The following is a 17,710-nucleotide window of genomic DNA, read 5'->3' as shown; positions in this document are numbered from 1 at the left end:
GCTAAGGAAGTACAATCCAAAAGCCAGCAACACGTGAAAGCAGGTCCAGATTAAACAGTACAGCATGAAGACAAAGTTCAGAGTACAAAATATTATTTTGCTCTTTGATTTGCTACTTTTAAAGAAATGCAACACATTCCTACACTTCAACATTTTTGTATTCAAACATTGAGTGACCAGGGCTCAGTAAACCAGGAAAAAATGGCGCTCTCTATACAGGAAACTCTCTTTTTACCAGCACCTAAATAACCGGAAATCTCTGTTAACCGGCAAAATTCAGGAGTAGGTTCAGGTAAGTTTTACTTCATATTAGTGGCCGTGTAACCGGGGTTCCTGGATCTGTGGCCGTGTAACCGGGGTTCCTGCACCTGTTGCCATGCAACAGGGACGCCTGGATCTGTGGCCGTGTACAGGGCTCTCCTACCTTGGTAAGTATACCTCTCTGTAATCCGGACTTTTTGATCAACCGGCACCACGCCGGTCCAGTCGGTGCCGGATAAAAAAAGTTTCCTGTAATAGTTTGAATGTGCTATGCCCAAATGGCAAGTTCAAAGGTTTGCCAGGTCCTATAAATGAAAGGAAAATGTAATAAATTGCAGCATTTCCAAATCCCCTGTAATTATTTTAACTCCATCCTCACTCTTCAAAAAAATTTTTAATTTTAGTAACCCACAATCAATCCAAGTGCACAGTGGTCATCAGTAAATTATATGAAAAGGACCCAACATAAAAAAAAGTGCAATACTCAAATGGAAAATGAATACTGCGGCTTTGAAACTCAATTGTGTGGGCAATATTTTTATACTGAAATGTATGTGTGCAGATCAAACAGGAATTGAGCTTAGCTGCAAGGTCGTGGAAACAAAATCATTTTTGTTAACTTCAGCATCACTAATATCCACAATATCGACCAATGTTATAGCCCAGCAACAACTAAACATTAAAAAAACACTTTACTAATGAAGCAATTTTCCATAGGATAACGAAGAATAATGGTATGTGTATCACACTTTCAGAATTATTCTTTATAAACATAAAATAACATAATGAAAATATTACTCATTGTATCTAATGTGCAAATCTCTTCAAAGGAAGCTTAAAAAAAATCACTTAGTTTGTGTTAAACACGGTTTGATTGTTGTTCAAAAACATGCTTTTAGTTGCTTCTGTCATATTTACTAAATGGCTCTACACCTCTTATTCTCTAACCTCCACAACACATTTTCAAATGTTATTTTCTGTCTTTATTTTTCTCCAGTCAGGACCAACGTTCCTATTAAGCTGTGCGGCCGCGCAGCGCTCCAGGGATCTTGCGCATGCACGGTATTTTGAATGGCCTGTGGGCCCCTTTAGGTGCCAAAAAAATTAGAGGGAACATTGGACAGGACATCAATAGCCTCCTTGCCCCAATCAGCACACGCTCGCCAAGCTCCACACCCCAGCACGTGACCGAAATCCTCATCCTTATCTTCAAATTCTTCCACGGCCTACTTCCACAATCTGCTACAATTATGCATTGCGCACATTCTCTCCCTCCTCCAACAGTGATTCATTCTTTGTTTCCACCCCTCAATGGTCTGCATCCCTGCCCTCTAGAACGCTGCATGAATTCCTCCATCTTGCAACTTCTTCCCCCCCATTCAAAAACCCTGCTCTTCAATTGTGCTTTCAGCCTCCACCCCTGCACTTCTGTCCCTTTCTATCCCGGTTAGGGTTTTTTTTTTTTTTAAACTACAAAGCAGTTCTAAATGTTCTCTTTAGACGAGAACGGCTATAAAAATGTAAACTACTTTTCTTGTAGTTTCTCCACCTCATACAATACTCTCCAGTCGAGAGCGTTGGCCAGACAACAAGCTTTTAGTTGGCTTCTATGAGATACAAATGAGTACTCCGAGGCAACTTCTCTATTTTCCTCCTTATGGGAAAGCACTTGGCCTGCACCTAGCACCTCTCTCAACCTAGGTTGAAATGTTCCAAAATGGAGCATCAAACTGCACAGTATAGGTGTCACTCTGTCTGTCCTCGATCATGCTTTGGGACCCACTATACAGTTGTAAACTTGAAATGTTCTATTCAAACACAGCCTGAAAGCGCTACTATATGAATCTCACTAGGAATGGGTTGAAACAACAAATTTATGTTCATCTGAAATGGCTTGAATGCAATCACAAACCACCAGCAAGAGCTACAGTCACTTACAGTCAATCAGAGGCTTATTGCAACATCAAACTGCTAATATTAAATCTAAACAATTAAATTCAACACTCAACAGCCCACATTCCATCAGGACAATGTTCTAACTTTTTTGGAGTTAAAAAGAACCGCCTCTGAAAACTTACCACCCTGTTCCTGCTCACTGCCGCTTTAATCACAAACTTTTTTTTATTATGTCGCCGAGGCGATATGAGTACATGCAAATTGGGGTCCTGTGAGGTCATTAAGAGCGTGACATGTTTTTAACTCAAAAAATGATTAAGTCTCGCCCAACCTGCTAAACAAAACCTAGCGGGATTGGTTTCAGAGGGCAACAGGAAGCACTATTTAAAGGTGCATTTCGGTGTAGGCACTCAGATCATTGTAATCTGTGTGCTATTGAACCTTTTGGATTTCCACAGGATTTTTGAGTTGTTTTTTTACATTTCATTCCATTCTAAATTGAGAGTTCTAAGTGAACAAACTGAGGTGATGCAAGATTTAAAACACAAGAGTTAAATCAAACACTTACATAAACCATCTCCCTTAAATAAAATATTCGACAAGTTCCTTGCTTTTCCACCTCAGATACAAAACAATCAAAACTGTAAACTAATCCCCTCATTTAGGGCGAATCAATTTGCTACCACAATAAACTGTTATTCCTCAGTGCAGCATTCACTTAGGTCTAGCAAATCAACAGATTGTTCCCAAAACAGCGGAATGCTGGGACAGGCCATTTTAAGCTTCTTCATTTACCTCAGTTATTAAGATATCAAATTAAGAAAGAGCAGTAAGTTTAATCAGTGGGAAAGAAAATTACTTTGTACTTCAAACTGTACAAAAAAAATCATAACTTCATTATTTTAGCATTAAGTGCTTATTTGATTTTGAAATCAATTATAGCATAGCAGGCACAAAAGTGCTTGCTGGCAAGGCAGAACTGTCTAGCAGAGCTGGAATACCACACAAAGCAATAATTATAAACTAAAACTTGATAGTCACAAATTAATCTAATCAAAAATAAACAGATTAATGAAATGGCTTGGTGTTCTAAAGATGATATTATGCCCAAGGAATATTACAGCTAGTAATTCTGTATAATTAAAGGAGATTTTTCTGTTGCTTCTTTTTATGTGGTTTTCTTTCTGAAGAAGTTAAACACATTGGCCTAGAAATTGAGTTTTGGCTTAGCCAGGGCTTTAGCGCCGGAAGTTAGTGCCGGCGCTAAGTCCCCCTGCGCGCGCCAAAAATTCAGCAGGGCCGCGCCCAAACGGCTGCCGGCGCTACTGAAGGGTCTTTGCGGCGGTAAATCGGCGCTAACTGCCGTTTCGCGCCGCAATTCCGGCGCTGCGGCACCCGATGCGGTGCGGCAGGCTCGGGAAGTGCAGGCCTCCTCCTTCCCTTAAGGAGGAGCTGCCTGCACCCGATCGCGGCCCGCGAAAATCTTTTTAAAAATGAGCCCGGCACCTCGGACAAGTGCCGGGCTTGCTTCTGTTCCGGGGGGGGGGGGGGGGGGAAGTCCGGGGAGGGAGCTGCGGCCAGGCGGCCGGCGGGAAAGCGGCCGGCCGCCGCGGGGCCTTTAATGCGCCGGCGCAAAGACTCGTAAGACTCTGTTGCCAGAGTCTTAGTTGCGGCTGTCACGGGCGAGGCGGCCGCAACTGAATTTCGGCGCTGGGGCCCGTCGGCATGGCAACCGGGACGCTGCGCACACCGATGACGTCATCGGTGCCGGCGCAGCGCTACCGGTCTACCGCGGCGTAAGGGCCCCAGGCAATTTCGGCGCCGGCGCCAAATGCAGCGCTAGGCCCTCTAGCGCCGCAAAATCGGCGCTAAGGGCACTCAATTTCTAGGCCATTGTGGTGTATGTAACCTGTTCCACCTTAAGAGAACTTAAGCCTGGTCCACCTTAAGAAAGGTACTACTTTCTTTGGCTGCTGTATACGTAATACACCGGTATATAAGCACAGTGTAATAATATTGTATTCAGTATAGTCCGACCTCCAACCAGTAAAGACCTGTTGAGTTTACTCTTGTGGTCTGTGTAGTAATTCTCACTATAACACACAGACTTAACAGTGGCGACGAGTCCGATTCTTACCCTGCTGCAGTAATTTCCACGGCGACTTCGTCCACAGACAGGACGTCGAAGAGAGGTTTCCACCCTCATCACCTACGGGAAGACACGTCGAGCGGCAGGCATCGAGCAACCGGAGTGCAGAAGACATCCTGACCTCGAAGCCTCCATCAGCGACTGTCAGCTTCTTCTACTACCTCGTGGTGGGTAAGCCGGGCAGCGACGCGACAGAAAGTCAACCGCGTTGGCTGTACAGACGGGGCTGGGAAGACGGAGGAATAAGGGCGGGGAGGTCGATCGCGACCAGAGATAAGGGCCGGGCCGCTTTCGAGCGAGAGGCGCAGCGCGGGACATCGATCGCGACCGGAGATAAGGGCCGCATTCGGGCTAAAGGCGCAGCGTCTGGGGAAACTGAAGGCGCGAGAGCCGTGGTGAAGCGGAGACAGCGTCGGGGGACGGGTGAAGACCGCCAAGCACGGGAAAACCGCCATTTTGTGGGCGGAGGACGACGGCAAGCCGCCATCTTAGATAACATTAAAAATACGATAAATTGCTACGATGCTTAAACATGGGAACATTAATGCCTTCGACAGTGATATAGAAGACTGGGCTATGTATGTAGAACGCATACAAAACTATTGTAAGGCAAATAAAATTCCTGAGGCAGATAAAGCACTAACATTACTAAACTTAATGGGTGCGAAGACATACGGGCAATTGAAACACCTGTTATCACCAGATGAACCGGCGGATAAGACGTTCGAACAGATTGTTACTGTCCTAAAAAATCATCTTAACCCCACGCCGCTGATGCTAGCGGAACGATTTAAATTTTACGATAGAAGACAGCTGCAAAATGAAAGCAATGCTGAATATTTGATGGAATTACGTAAGCTAGCAAAATATTGTCAGTTTGGAACGGGACTGACAGAGGCACTTCGAGATAGATTTGTGTGTGGTTTATTTAAACAGGAAACACAAAGGCGACTGCTCGAGGAGAATGAGCTGTCTCTCAAGAAGGCGGTCACTATGGCAGCAGCACACGAGGCCGCAGCGAGAGGCACGGCAGTAATCCAGCTACGGCCACCGGAACTCGGTACAAACAAATTGGGTTTGAGTTCTGTCAAATGTTATCGTTGTGGAAAGACAACGCACGATCAGGACCAGTGTTGGTTTAAAAACCAAGAATGCAGAACGTGTGGCAGGCTTGGCCACATAGCTAAAGTATGCCGGTCAGGAAAGAAGACCAGCAACAAAAAGTCACCGCAAGGAAAATATGCAAAGGTACACAAGGTGACAAAGAACAGTTCGACCGAACAGAAGTCAGATTCAGACGCTAGCAGTAATGAACTGGATAGCTTAAGAATACACAACGTTGGTAAGGATACAGACCTCCAGACAATTTGGGTCACTCTTAAGATAGCAGGAGTTCAAGTAAAAATGGAATTGGACACTGGATCGGCATTGACGGTCATGAATAAGAAAGATTACAGAAGGTTATTCCAACATATTCCCTTACAGGATACGAAGATTATATTGAAAACGTACACGGGGCAAAGAGTGTACCCCATCGGAAAAATAGAGGTAGAAGTGGTCCACAAGGGCGAAGGAAGCCAAGTAATGGACTTATATGTGCTACCTGAAGGAGGTCCACCACTACTAGGACGGGAGTGGATTAGGAAAATGAATATGGACTGGCACTCCTTGAAAGCACTAACGATAGATTCCGGGGAAACAGCTGTCAAACCTAAACGATTGTCCAGAATATTGGATGAGGCTAAAGAGGTGTTCCAGCCGGGACTGGGAACACAGAGGAATTACGGCAAACATCAAGATTGATGAACATGCACAACCAAAATTTTTTAAAGCCAGACCGGTACCCTATGCAATACGACCTGCGGTTGAAGCGGAGCTGGAAGCACTAGAACGTTCAGGTGTACTGTCTAAAGTAGATTGGAGTGAGTGGGCTACGCCCATTGTTCCCGTTATGAAACGTCCTGCGAACAATAAGCCAGGAGATCCAGGGAAGGTTCGCATCTGTGGAGATTTCAAAATCACCGTTAATCCGGTGCTTCACACGGTGCAGTATCCGCTTCCACGGATTGAGGATATTTTCGCTTCACTGTCTGGCGGGAAACACTTCACCAAGATAGACCTGGCGCAGGCGTACTTGCAGATGGAGGTTGAAGAAGAGTCACGCCAATACCTCACGATCAACACGCATCGAGGGTTGTACCGGTACAATAGGCTGGTTTTTGGAGTGGCATCGGCTCCAGCAATTTGGCAGAGGGCCATGGAGCAGGTATTACAGGGAATTCCAGGCACACAATGTTACCTGGACGACATTCTGATCACAGGTGATGGTGATGAACAGCATCTCGCTAACTTGGAACTGGTGCTCAACAGACTGAAAGAGTATAGACTTGGGGTAAATCGGCAGAAATGTGAGTTCTTCCAGAAGCGGATCTCGTACTGTGGTCATGTCATTGACCGGGAGGGGCTTCATAAGTCTCCTGACAAGATAGCGGCAGTTGTAAAGGCTCCCGCTCCGGAGAATGTCTCTCAGTTGAGGTCGTTTCTAGGATTAATTAACTATTACCATAAATTTCTGCCAAATCTATCCACGGTGCTGCATCCGTTGAACGCTCTTTTACAGAAAGGGGTACCATGGGACTGGGGCGAAAACTGTAAGAAGGCATTTCGCAAAAGCAAAGAATTGATCACCTCAGAGGAAGTGTTGGCTCACTACAACCCGACACTGCCTATTCGGTTGGCTTGTGATGCTTCTCCATATGGTATTGGGGCAGTACTCTCACATAAATTGCCAAATGGCACGGAAAGGCCAGTCGCGTTTGCATCCAGATCATTGACCTCCGCTGAGCGCAACTATGCGCAGATCGATAGGGAGGCCCTTAGCCTTGTATGGGGAGTGAAGAAGATTAATCATTACCTACAGGGCCAAAAATTCACACTTCTGACGGACCATCAACCGTTGGTGTCCATTTTTAACCCTAAGAAGGGTGTTTCGGTGATGACAGCACAGCGTCTCCAGAGATGGTCTCTTTTCTTAGGGGCACATCAATATCAGATAGAATTCAAAGGTACGAAACAGCATGGCAATGCTGATGGCCTGTCGCGCCTGCCACTACCTGAAGATGAAGACACGACGGAAGTTGACCCTGTTGAGTTATTTCATTCGACCATTATCGAGTGTTTACCGGTCGCCAACGCAAGTATTGAAAGAGAAACCAGGAACGACCCGACACTGTCCAGAGTCTACGAGGTGACAGTGAAAGGATGGCCAACACGGGGTGATCCTCTGTTACCGGCATTCTCGGCAAGGCGAGACCAGCTGTCCGTCTGCCATGGTACTTTGATGTACGGGACAAGAGTGATTATTCCTCCCAAGTTAAGGGAAAGAGTTTTAAAAGAACTACATGAAGGTCATCTGAGGGGGGGGGGGGGGGGGGGAGTTAAAATGAAAAGTCTTGCTAGGGCTTATGTATGGTGGCCGGGTATTGACCAACAGATTGAGGAGTTAACGAAAAGCTGCGCTGGGTGTCAAAAAGTGCAAAATGCACCTCCGATAGCACCGCTACACCCATGGGAATGGCCTTCAGCCCCATGGCAACGCGTACACATTGACTTTGCTGGTCCATTCATGGACTCCATGTTCCTAATCACGGTGGACGCACATTCCAAATGGCCAGAAGTCATCAAGATGAATACCACTACTTCAGAAAAGACAATTGCGGTGTTAAGAACAATATTCGCAAGGAACGGATTGCCAGAACAGATCTGTTCGGACAACGGACCACAGTTTGTATCGGAAGAATTCCAACAATTCTTAAAGAAGAATGGAGTTAAACATTATACCTCTGCCCCATATCATCCAGCGACAAACGGGTTGGCTGAAAGATTTGTCCAGACATTCAAAAAGGCTATTAAGGCCATGAATGATGATCAGATTCCGCTGCAACACAAGGTCGATAAGTTCCTGATGTCATATAGAAATGCCGATCATGCCGTGACTAACCAAAGTCCTGCTATGATGTTTTATAACAGGAGGTTGCGGTCCAAGTTGGACTTGTTAAAACCAAATGTGCGGAGGGAAGTGGAAAACAAACAGTTTCGGCATATTAACAGCAAGACCACTCGAACTTTCGACGTAGGACAACCAGTGATGGCAAGGGGCTATGGAAACGAAAAATGGCAGTCCGGAACAATCCGGGCCAGACAAGGACCTCAGATGTACACCGTAGATATTGGTCATAATGTGATAAGGCGTCATGCGGATCAACTGGTAGAGTCGAGAGCAAGGGTCGAACCCATGGTTGTGACAGAGACAGCTGTGGAAGACGTTCATGAACCTGAAGCATCCACCTCGGCCGAGAATGTATTTGATGATGAGGGCACCCAATACATTGGCAACCAACTAGAGGAGGCACCTCAACAACAAGAATCAGAGACCACTGAAAGGCGTTATCCAAGCCGAATCAGAAAGCCTCCTGAGAGACTGAACCTTTGAACTGTTATACCTGAAGTTATATATGTATATATGTTATGTTTATTTGGGGATATGACTGTTAAGCTAAAAAGGGAGGATTGTGGTGTATGTAACCTGTTCCACCTTAAGAGAACTTAAGCCTGGTCCACCTTAAGAAAGGTACTACTTTCTTTGGCTGCTGTATACGTAATACCGGTGGTGACCACACCGGTATATAAGCAGTGTAATAATATTGTATTCAGTATAGTCCGACCTCCAACCAGTAAAGACCTGTTGAATTTACTCTTGTGGTCTGTGTAGTAATTCTCACTATAACACACAGACTTAACACACATGAGCTAATATCTCACACCTGCTACAAGGAACTCCAATCTTTCTCATAATGTGAATGCTTAGCAGAATCTTCAGTGCATGAACAAAACATGAAGGAACATCATTAAACAAATGCTAATGGAAACACTGCAACCTCTGGTAGTACCGGATTGCAATTAATTTTGATATTCAAATATATTTTGCTCTCATAGAAAGAGCTATCCAGCCTAATCCCACTTTCCAGTTCTTGGTCCGTAGCCCTGTAGGTTACGGCACTTCAAGTGCACATCCAAGTACTTATTAAATGTGATGAGGGTTTCTGCCTCTACCACCCTTTTAGGCAGTGAGTTCCAGACCCCCACCACCCTCTGGGTGAAATAAATTCTCCTCAACTCCCCTCAAATCCTTCTATCAATTACTTTAAATCTATGCCCCCTGGTTATTGACCTCTCTGCTGAAGGAAATAGGTCCTTTCTATCCGCTCTATCTCGGCACTCAATTTTATACCCCTCAACCTCCTCTGCTCCAAAAGAAAACAACCCCAGCCTATCCAACCTTTCCTCCTAGCGGAAATTCTCCAGTCCTGGCAACATTCTCGTAAATCTCCTATGTACCCTCTCTAGTGCAGTCACATCTTTCCTGCTCTATTGTACCTTTTGGATTTCCACAGGATTTTTGAGCTTGGAGATGGCTTGTTTCTGATTTTATTTTTGCCTCACACACCATGAATAAACACTCTCAGCTTTTGGGTGCCATTCTTGTGGATTGAGGAATAGGAGCAACAACAGCAGCAGCAGGTGGACTGGTTAGAAGACAGCAAGTGAGGGAGAAACATAGAAGATAGGAGCAGGAGTAGGCCATTCGGCCCCTCGAGCCTGCTCCGCCATTCAATGTGATCATGGCTGATCATCCAAATTCAGTACCCGGTCCCTGCTTTCTCCCCATACCCCTAGATCCCTTTAGTCTTAAGAAATATATCCAACTCCTTCTTGAATATATTTAATGTATTGGCCTCTACTGCCTTCTGTGGTAGAGAATTCCACAGGTTCACCTCGCTCTGGGTGAAGAAATTCCTCCTCATTTCTGTCCTAAATGGCCTACCCCTTATCCTTAGACTGTGACCCCTGGTTCTGGACTCCCCGACCATCGGGAACATCCTTCCTGCATCTAGTCTGTCCAGTCCTGTCAGAATTTTATAAGTTTCAATGAGATCCCCAGGGAGGCTGCTCACAGATGGGCCAACACAGCCAACAGGATTTTTAAGTCACGAGTGTGTTTCTTGGCTATATCTAAGGAGCAGTGCATGTGAAGGCTGTGCTTCTCCAGGGAGGTGGTCACTGATCTATGCAGCCTCATGCAACAAGACCGTCTGTCGGCTGGCCAGGTGGTTATGCTTTGCCAGCGACTGTCCAAGACATCTCCACTCTTAAAACTTTTTTTGCCTCAGGCTCCTTCCAGGACACTTCAGTGGACATCTCCCAGCCTGCAGTGCACAGCTGCCTCCAGCAGATGACTATTCTCCGAACAGTCACAGCCAACTAATACATCATCTTTCCCATGGACGCCAACAGCCAAACAGAGCGCTCTGGGATTTGCAGCATGGCTGGTTTCCCTCATGTCCAGGGGTTCACTGCACTCATGTAGCCATCGAGGCATCAGAAAACGAGCCAGCAGCTTTTCGTACCAGGAAGGGCCATCACATCATTAATGTCCAGCTGGTCTGTGAACATCACTGAAGGATCATGGAAGTCTGTGCCAGTTTTGCAGGCAGCTGTCACAATGCCTTTATCTGCAAAAGTCAACCATCCCCCCACTATTCCATCCTCTAGGAACATTAGGGGACTGCTGCTTGGGGACAAGGGCTACCCCTTCCACACATGGATGAGGACACTCCTCCACAACACCACCATGTCTGAACAGATTAGGTATGACAGCCATGGTACCACCAGGATCACTGAGCACACTTAGAGCTCGTGCAACAAAGGTTCGGGTGCCTGAATAGATCTGGGGGCTTCCTACAAAATGCCCAACATCATTTAGTGTGCTGCACGTTGCACAATATAGTAATAAAGGTTGTGGGTTCAATTCCCACTCCAGAGACTTGAGCACTAAAATCTAGGCCGACACTCCAGTGTAGTGCTGAGGGAGTGCTGCACTACCTTTCGGATGAGACATTAAACCGAGGCCCCGTCTACCCTCTCAGGTGGATGTAAAAGATCCCATGGCACAATTTCGAAGAAGAACAGGGGAGTTATCTCCGGTTTCCTGGCCAATATTTATCCCTCAATCAACATCACTAATACAGATTATCTGGTCACTGTCACTTTGCTGTTTGTGGGAGCTTGCTGTGTGCAAATTGGCTGCCACGTTTCCTACATTACAACAGTGACTACACTTCAAAAGTACTTCATTGGTTGTAAAGCGCTTTGGGATGTTCTGAGGTTATGAAAGGCGCTATAAAAATGCAAGTATTTCTTTCTTAAAGAGAGGATTGCATTTGGAGGTGATAGATGATGACAGTTGCTGTTACTCTAACAAAGAAGACTTGGGTGAAGGCAAGGTAGAAACAGAAGGAGTGCCAACCCAATGACTGGCAGCCAGTATGCCAGGGATCAGTTGGTCTGGTGACCTGCTCATTCCTCTCTCCTGAATAGTTACACAAAGCCCCTCTGCATTAACAGTTCTCGTTACCACCTCTACCACTCCCTTAATTCTACATTAATGAACATTGAAACCATTCTGCCAACTTGTGACATACTGACATTGCAGACTCAGAAGCTGCCATGAAAAGACACTGCAGACCAATGTGTCAAATGTGATAAAGGTGATTAATTTAATGCCGTATACAACAATTGCCTGAAATTTATCACACCAAGTGTCAATCGATACTGCTTTTCTTAAAAGACTTACCAACTCTGCTACTCCTATGAGGTGCTCCCACACTGGCTTCAGCAAAGCTGGTGGAAGGCGGCTGTTGTTCATGTTAAAATTCCCCCCTTGGGTTCGATTTTCCAAGCCCCAAGGAGGTGGGTTTGGAGGCGGGAGTGGTGGGAAAATTGCAGATTCGGGGGCAGGAACCCATCCCACCCCCGTGCCAATGTCCCAGGAGGCGGGTACCCGACCTGTCGGTCTGCAGGGGTTGGAGGGGTCGAGATGTCCGTTGTGCAGGTGAGTGATGGGTGCATATGTGCAGAGGTAAGCGTGTGAGGTAAGTGTAAAGTGTTTTAATAAGTTTTACTTACCTTTACTTTCTCCTGCAGGCATCCTTCCTTCAGTTCTTGTGAGTCCCTCAGCTCACCGGCACAGAAAGCAGAATGGCCGCTGAACTGTCAAAAGCTGCAGCCTCTGCTTTCTGGTCTGGAGAGCTCTCTAACTGAGTCTCAGTAGAAGGACTCAAGTTAGAAGACAGATTGTCAGTGTTTGACAGCTTCACAGAGCTGTCAAACGCTGATTTTTCATCTGTCAAAAGCTCTTGACAGATGAAATGTCAATCGCTGACGTCACCAGTAACCAGGTGTCCCTTAATTGGCCTGCTGAGCCCGCTGAGCGGGCTTAACAAGGTCAATCAAGGGAAAATAGCGTGGGTTGGCTACAAGTCGATGAAGGCGGGACTACAACCCAAAAAGTGGGAGTCCCGCCTCCAAAAGCTCCCCATTGACAAAATCGAGCCCAAAGAAGCAAAACAGTCATTTCCAAATGAGCAATACAGATGTTTTTATATAATGGTTAGAAGTTAGACAATTCATGCAAACTACTTTTCTGCAGATTTGACCTCTATCCTAAGCATTTTTGAAAAGTGTTGCTTTTTCCCCCCCTCAGCATATAATTGCGCAAAGATGGGTGACAGGTCAGAAGATTGGACAGAATATAAAAAACAGCAAAGAATGACTAAAAGATTAATAAGGAGAGAAAAATTAAGAGTACGAGAGAAAGCTAGCTAGAAATACAAAAACAGATATTAAGAGTTTCTATAGATATTTTAAAAAGTTAACAAAGTGAGCGTTGGTCCTATAGAAAGTGAGTCTGGGGAATTAATAATTGAAAATAAGGAGATGGCAGTTGAATTGAACAGGTATTTTGCATCAGTCTTCACTGTAGAGAATACAAGTAACATCCCAGAAATTGCTGTAAATCAGGAAATGGAAGGGAGGGAGGAACTCAAGAAAATTACACCAGGGAAGTGGTACTGAGCAAATTGTTGGAGCTGCGGGCTGACAAGTCCCCGGGTCCTGATGGACTTCATCCTAGGGTCTTAAAAGTGGCTAGTGAGATAGTTGATGCATTGGTTTTAATTTTCCAAAATTCCCTAGATTGAGGGAAGGTTCTATTAGATTGGAAAATAGCGAATGTAACTCCTTTATTCAAAAAGGGAGGGAGACAGAAAGCAGGAAACTACAAGCCAGTTAGCTTAACATCTGTCATTGGGAAGATGTTAGAAGCTATTATTAGAGGCGTTATAGCAGGGCACTTAGAAAAGTTTAAAGTAATCAGGCAGAGTCAACATGGTTTTGTGAAAGGGAAATCATGTTTAACCAATTTATCGGAGTTCTTTGAGAAACTAACATGTGCTGTGGATAAAGGGGAACCGGCGGATGTACTGTACTTAGATTTCCAGAAGGCATTTGGTAAGGTGCCACATCAAAGGTTATTGCAGAAAATAAAAGTTCATGGTATAGGGGGTAACATATTGGCATGGATAGAAGATTGGCTAGCTAACAGGAAACAGAGAGTAGGCATAAATGGGTCATTTTCTGGTTGGCAAGATGCAATGAGTGGTATGCCACAGGGATCAGTGCTGGGGCCTCAACTTTTTACAATTTATATAAATGACTTGGATGAAGGGACCGAAGGTATGGTTGCTAAATTTACTGATGACACAAAGATAGGTAGGAAAGTAAATTGTGAAGAGGACATAAGGAGGCTACAAAGGGAACCTGAGGGGGCAAAGATCTGGCAAATGGAATATAAAAATATGGGAAAATGTGAAATTGTCCATTTTGGCAGGAAGAATAAAAAAGAAGCATATTATCTAAATGGTGAGAGATTGCAGAGCTCTGAGATGCAGAGGGATCTGGGTGTCCTAGTGCATGAATCACAAAAGGTTAGTATGCAGGTACAGCAAGTAATTAGGAAAGCTAATAGAATGTTATCGTTTATTGCGAGGGGAATTGAATACAAAAGTAGGGAGGTTATGCTTCAGTTATACAGGGCATTGGTGAGACCATATCTGGAGTACTGTGTACAGTATTGGTCTCCTTATTTAAGGAAGGGTGTAAATGCATTGGAAGCAGTTCAGAGAAGGTTTACTAGACTAATATCTGGAATTGACGGGTTGTCTTATGTGGAAAGGTTGGACAGGCTAGGCTTGTATCCGATGGAGTTTAGGAGAGTAAGAGGTGACTTGATTGAAACATATAAGATCCTGAGGGGCCTGGACAGGGTGGATGTGGAGAGAATGTTTCCTCTTGTGGGAGAATCTAGAACTAGGGATCACTGTTTAAAAATAAGGCGTCGCCCATTTAAGACAGAGATGAGGAGAAATTTTTTCTCACAGAGGGTCGTGAGTCTTTGGAACTCTTCCTCAGAGGGCGGTGGAAGCAGAGTCTTGGAATATTTTTATGGCAGCGGTAGATAGATTCTTGATAAGCAAGGGGGTGAAAGGTTATCGGGGGTAGGCGGGAATGTGGAGTAATCAGATCAGCCATGGTCTTATTGAATGGCAGAGCAGGCTCGAGGGGCCGACTCCTGCTTCGTATGTATGTTCATTCATTATTCGTTCCCAATATTAAACATTTACTTTGGATATTCAAAGCAACCGAAATGTTGTTTAAAGTACCTGAATGAAGTGAAACTTTTAATCATTAATGTAACTTATAGAATCTACACCACCATAAAAGCATAAAACAAGTTAGTAACACTTGAATGGCATAACTAGCGTAGATAAGCAATTCTTATTTACACAGTTAGGACAACAATATAGTGCTCAGGACGACACTAAAGAGTACTATACAACATCATCAGTTCTCAGTACTGTACAACATCAGTTCTCTAGTGCACTCCTTTCATAGAAACATAGAAGATAGGAGCAGGAGTAGGCCATTCAGCCCCTCGAGCCTGCTCCGCCATTCAATGCGATCATGGCTGATCATCCAAATTCAGTACCCTATCCCTGCTTTCTCCTCATATCCCTTGATCCCTTTAGCCTTAAGAAATATATCTAACTCCTTCTTGAATATATTTAATGAATTAGCCTCTGCTGCCTTCTGTGGTAGAGAATTCCACAGGTTCACCACTCTCTGGGTGAAGAAATTCCTCCTCATCTCAGTCCTAAATGGCTTACCCCTTATCCTTAGACTGTGACCCCTGGTTCTGGACTCCCTGACCATCGGGAACATCCTTCCTGCATCTAGTCTGTCTAGTCCTGTTAGAGGACCACAGATCTCCCTGAAGCTTCCACGGACACACCCTTTCAAGCTGGTCATCATTTACAATCACTACCAAAAATAGTTAATATACCACAGTACACAGAAATAAAATAAATTTTACCCAACAGCTAAATCTGTAGTACTCCCTGAATTGTGTTTTTTTTAAATTAATATTAGTCGATCTCCCATTGCATTGCACATGGGGAATCGAGACTAAATCTTGCCTTCAGGTGAAGCAGGGCTAGAAAGCAGTGGCTAAACGAACCAAAGCAGATAAAAGTTAAGATTCTTTAATGATTATAGATAGATATACAAATTAAAATGTATAATATATAACTGATGAAAGATCATCAACCTGAAACGGATTTCATTCTCCACAGATGCTGCCTGACCTGCTGAGCAATGTTCTCTGTAAGCTGGGCTTTGTTCTGCGTGGTCTGTTTCTTTCAATGTGTGGTTCCTTTACATTTCTGCTCATGCGCGATATTTACAATGTAAAAGCTGGTGAGCGGCCTGCGCGGGACCCTGCAGATTACTGCGTGGCCGCTCACCTTAGCGGGAGGGAACCTTGCTGCTGAGTATTTCCAGCATTTTCTGCTTTTATATTATGTAAAATACATACGTATCCAGTGTATAAAAAACAGAAAATGCTGGAAATACTCAGCAGGTCAGGCAGCATCTGTGGAGAGAGAAAAACAGAGTTAACGTTTCAGGTCGATGACCCTTACGTATCCAGTCCTCATTTTAAATTCATACATGCTGCTCTTATTTTTTTTTTTTTTATATACTTTGATTTTATATTATTAGCAGTTAAATAGCACGAGCTACTACAATTTGAGAATTGGTATGAGCAGAGGTCAAGGAGCTAGGAACATGAAAAATGGATGCTATAGCACCCTCACTGGTGGGAGGCTGTAAGTACAGAGTGACATTCAAAGAAGCAGTTTTCATTATAAATATGAGAACATAGGAATTTATAATGGGAAAAGTTAACAGGAAATTTGCAGACAAAAAAATACATCAATACTAATTAAAAACAGCTGTCTGAAGATTCTGCCCAAGCAAATATTCATGTTACACGTGAGTTGCTGGAAAAGAGCACGTCAAAGAAATGAATTATTTATGTGCCGACATGTAATATCGTTTCCTTAATCAACTCTCAAATTGATGCACCCAGTGTAAATGATTAGCTCATATATAACAAAATAAAAATAATGTTATCAGCTTTTTTTTTTAACATTTCATTCCATTCTAATTTGAGAGTTCTAGGAGAACAAACTGTGAGGTGATGCAAGATTTAAATCAAACACTTACATAAACCATCTTCCTTAAATAAAATATTCTGCAAGTTCCTTGCAGCATCAGATGCTTTTCCACCTCAGATACAAAACAATCAAAACTGTAAACTAATCCCCTCATTTTAGAGCTAATCAATTGACGATGAACAACCTGTATTTATATAGCGCCTTTAATGTAGTAAAACGTCCCAAGGCGCTTCACAGGATCGATTATCAAACAAAATTTGACACCGAGCCACATAAGGAGATATTAGGGCAGATGACCAAAAGCTTGGTCAAAGAGGTAGGTTTAAAGGAGAGTCTTAAAAAGGAGAGAGGTAGAGACGTTTAGGGAGGGAATTCCAGAGCTTTGGGTCCTGGCAGCTGAAGGCATGGCCACTAATGGTGGAGCAATTAAAATCGGGGAAGCAAATGAACATAGATTGTTCCCAAAACAGAGGAATGCCGGGACTGGCCATTTTAAGCTTCTTCATTTACCTCAGTTATTAAGCAATCAAATTAGGAAGAGCAGTAAGTTTAATCAGTGGGAAAGAAAATGACTTTGTACTTCAAACTGTGCAAAAATCATAACTTCATCATTTTTGCATTAAGTGCGTATTTGATTTTGAAATCAATTATAACATAGCAGGCACAAAAATGCTTGCTGGCAAGGCAGAACTGTGCAGCAGAGCTGGAATACCACACAAAGCAATAATTATAAACTAAAACTTGAGATCTTACAAATTAATCTAATCAAAAATAAACAGATTAATGAAATGGCTTGGCGTTCTAAAAATGGTATTATGGCCAAGGAATATTACAGCTAGTAATTCTGTATAATTTTCCTGTTGCCTTTTTAATGTGGGTTTTCTTCCTGAAAAAGTTAAACACATGAGCTAATATCTCACACCTGCTACAA

At 43.9% G+C, this 17,710-nt stretch overlaps 1 protein-coding gene across 1 annotated transcript in view; it reads right to left on the bottom strand.

Annotated features, from left to right (window-relative positions):
• sfmbt2 (Scm like with four mbt domains 2) overlaps positions 1-17,710 on the bottom strand; it is a 228,546-nt gene that overhangs the window by 122,641 nt on the left and 88,195 nt on the right. The gene's annotated exons all lie outside the window — the stretch shown is intronic.

This window comes from Somniosus microcephalus, chromosome 17 (genome assembly GCF_052327205.1).
Source record: "Somniosus microcephalus isolate GS21.2 chromosome 17, FLI_Smic_1.0, whole genome shotgun sequence".
Classification (NCBI taxonomy): Eukaryota; Metazoa; Chordata; class Chondrichthyes; order Squaliformes; family Somniosidae; genus Somniosus; species Somniosus microcephalus.
This window is presented reverse-complemented; position numbering and strand designations above follow the sequence as displayed.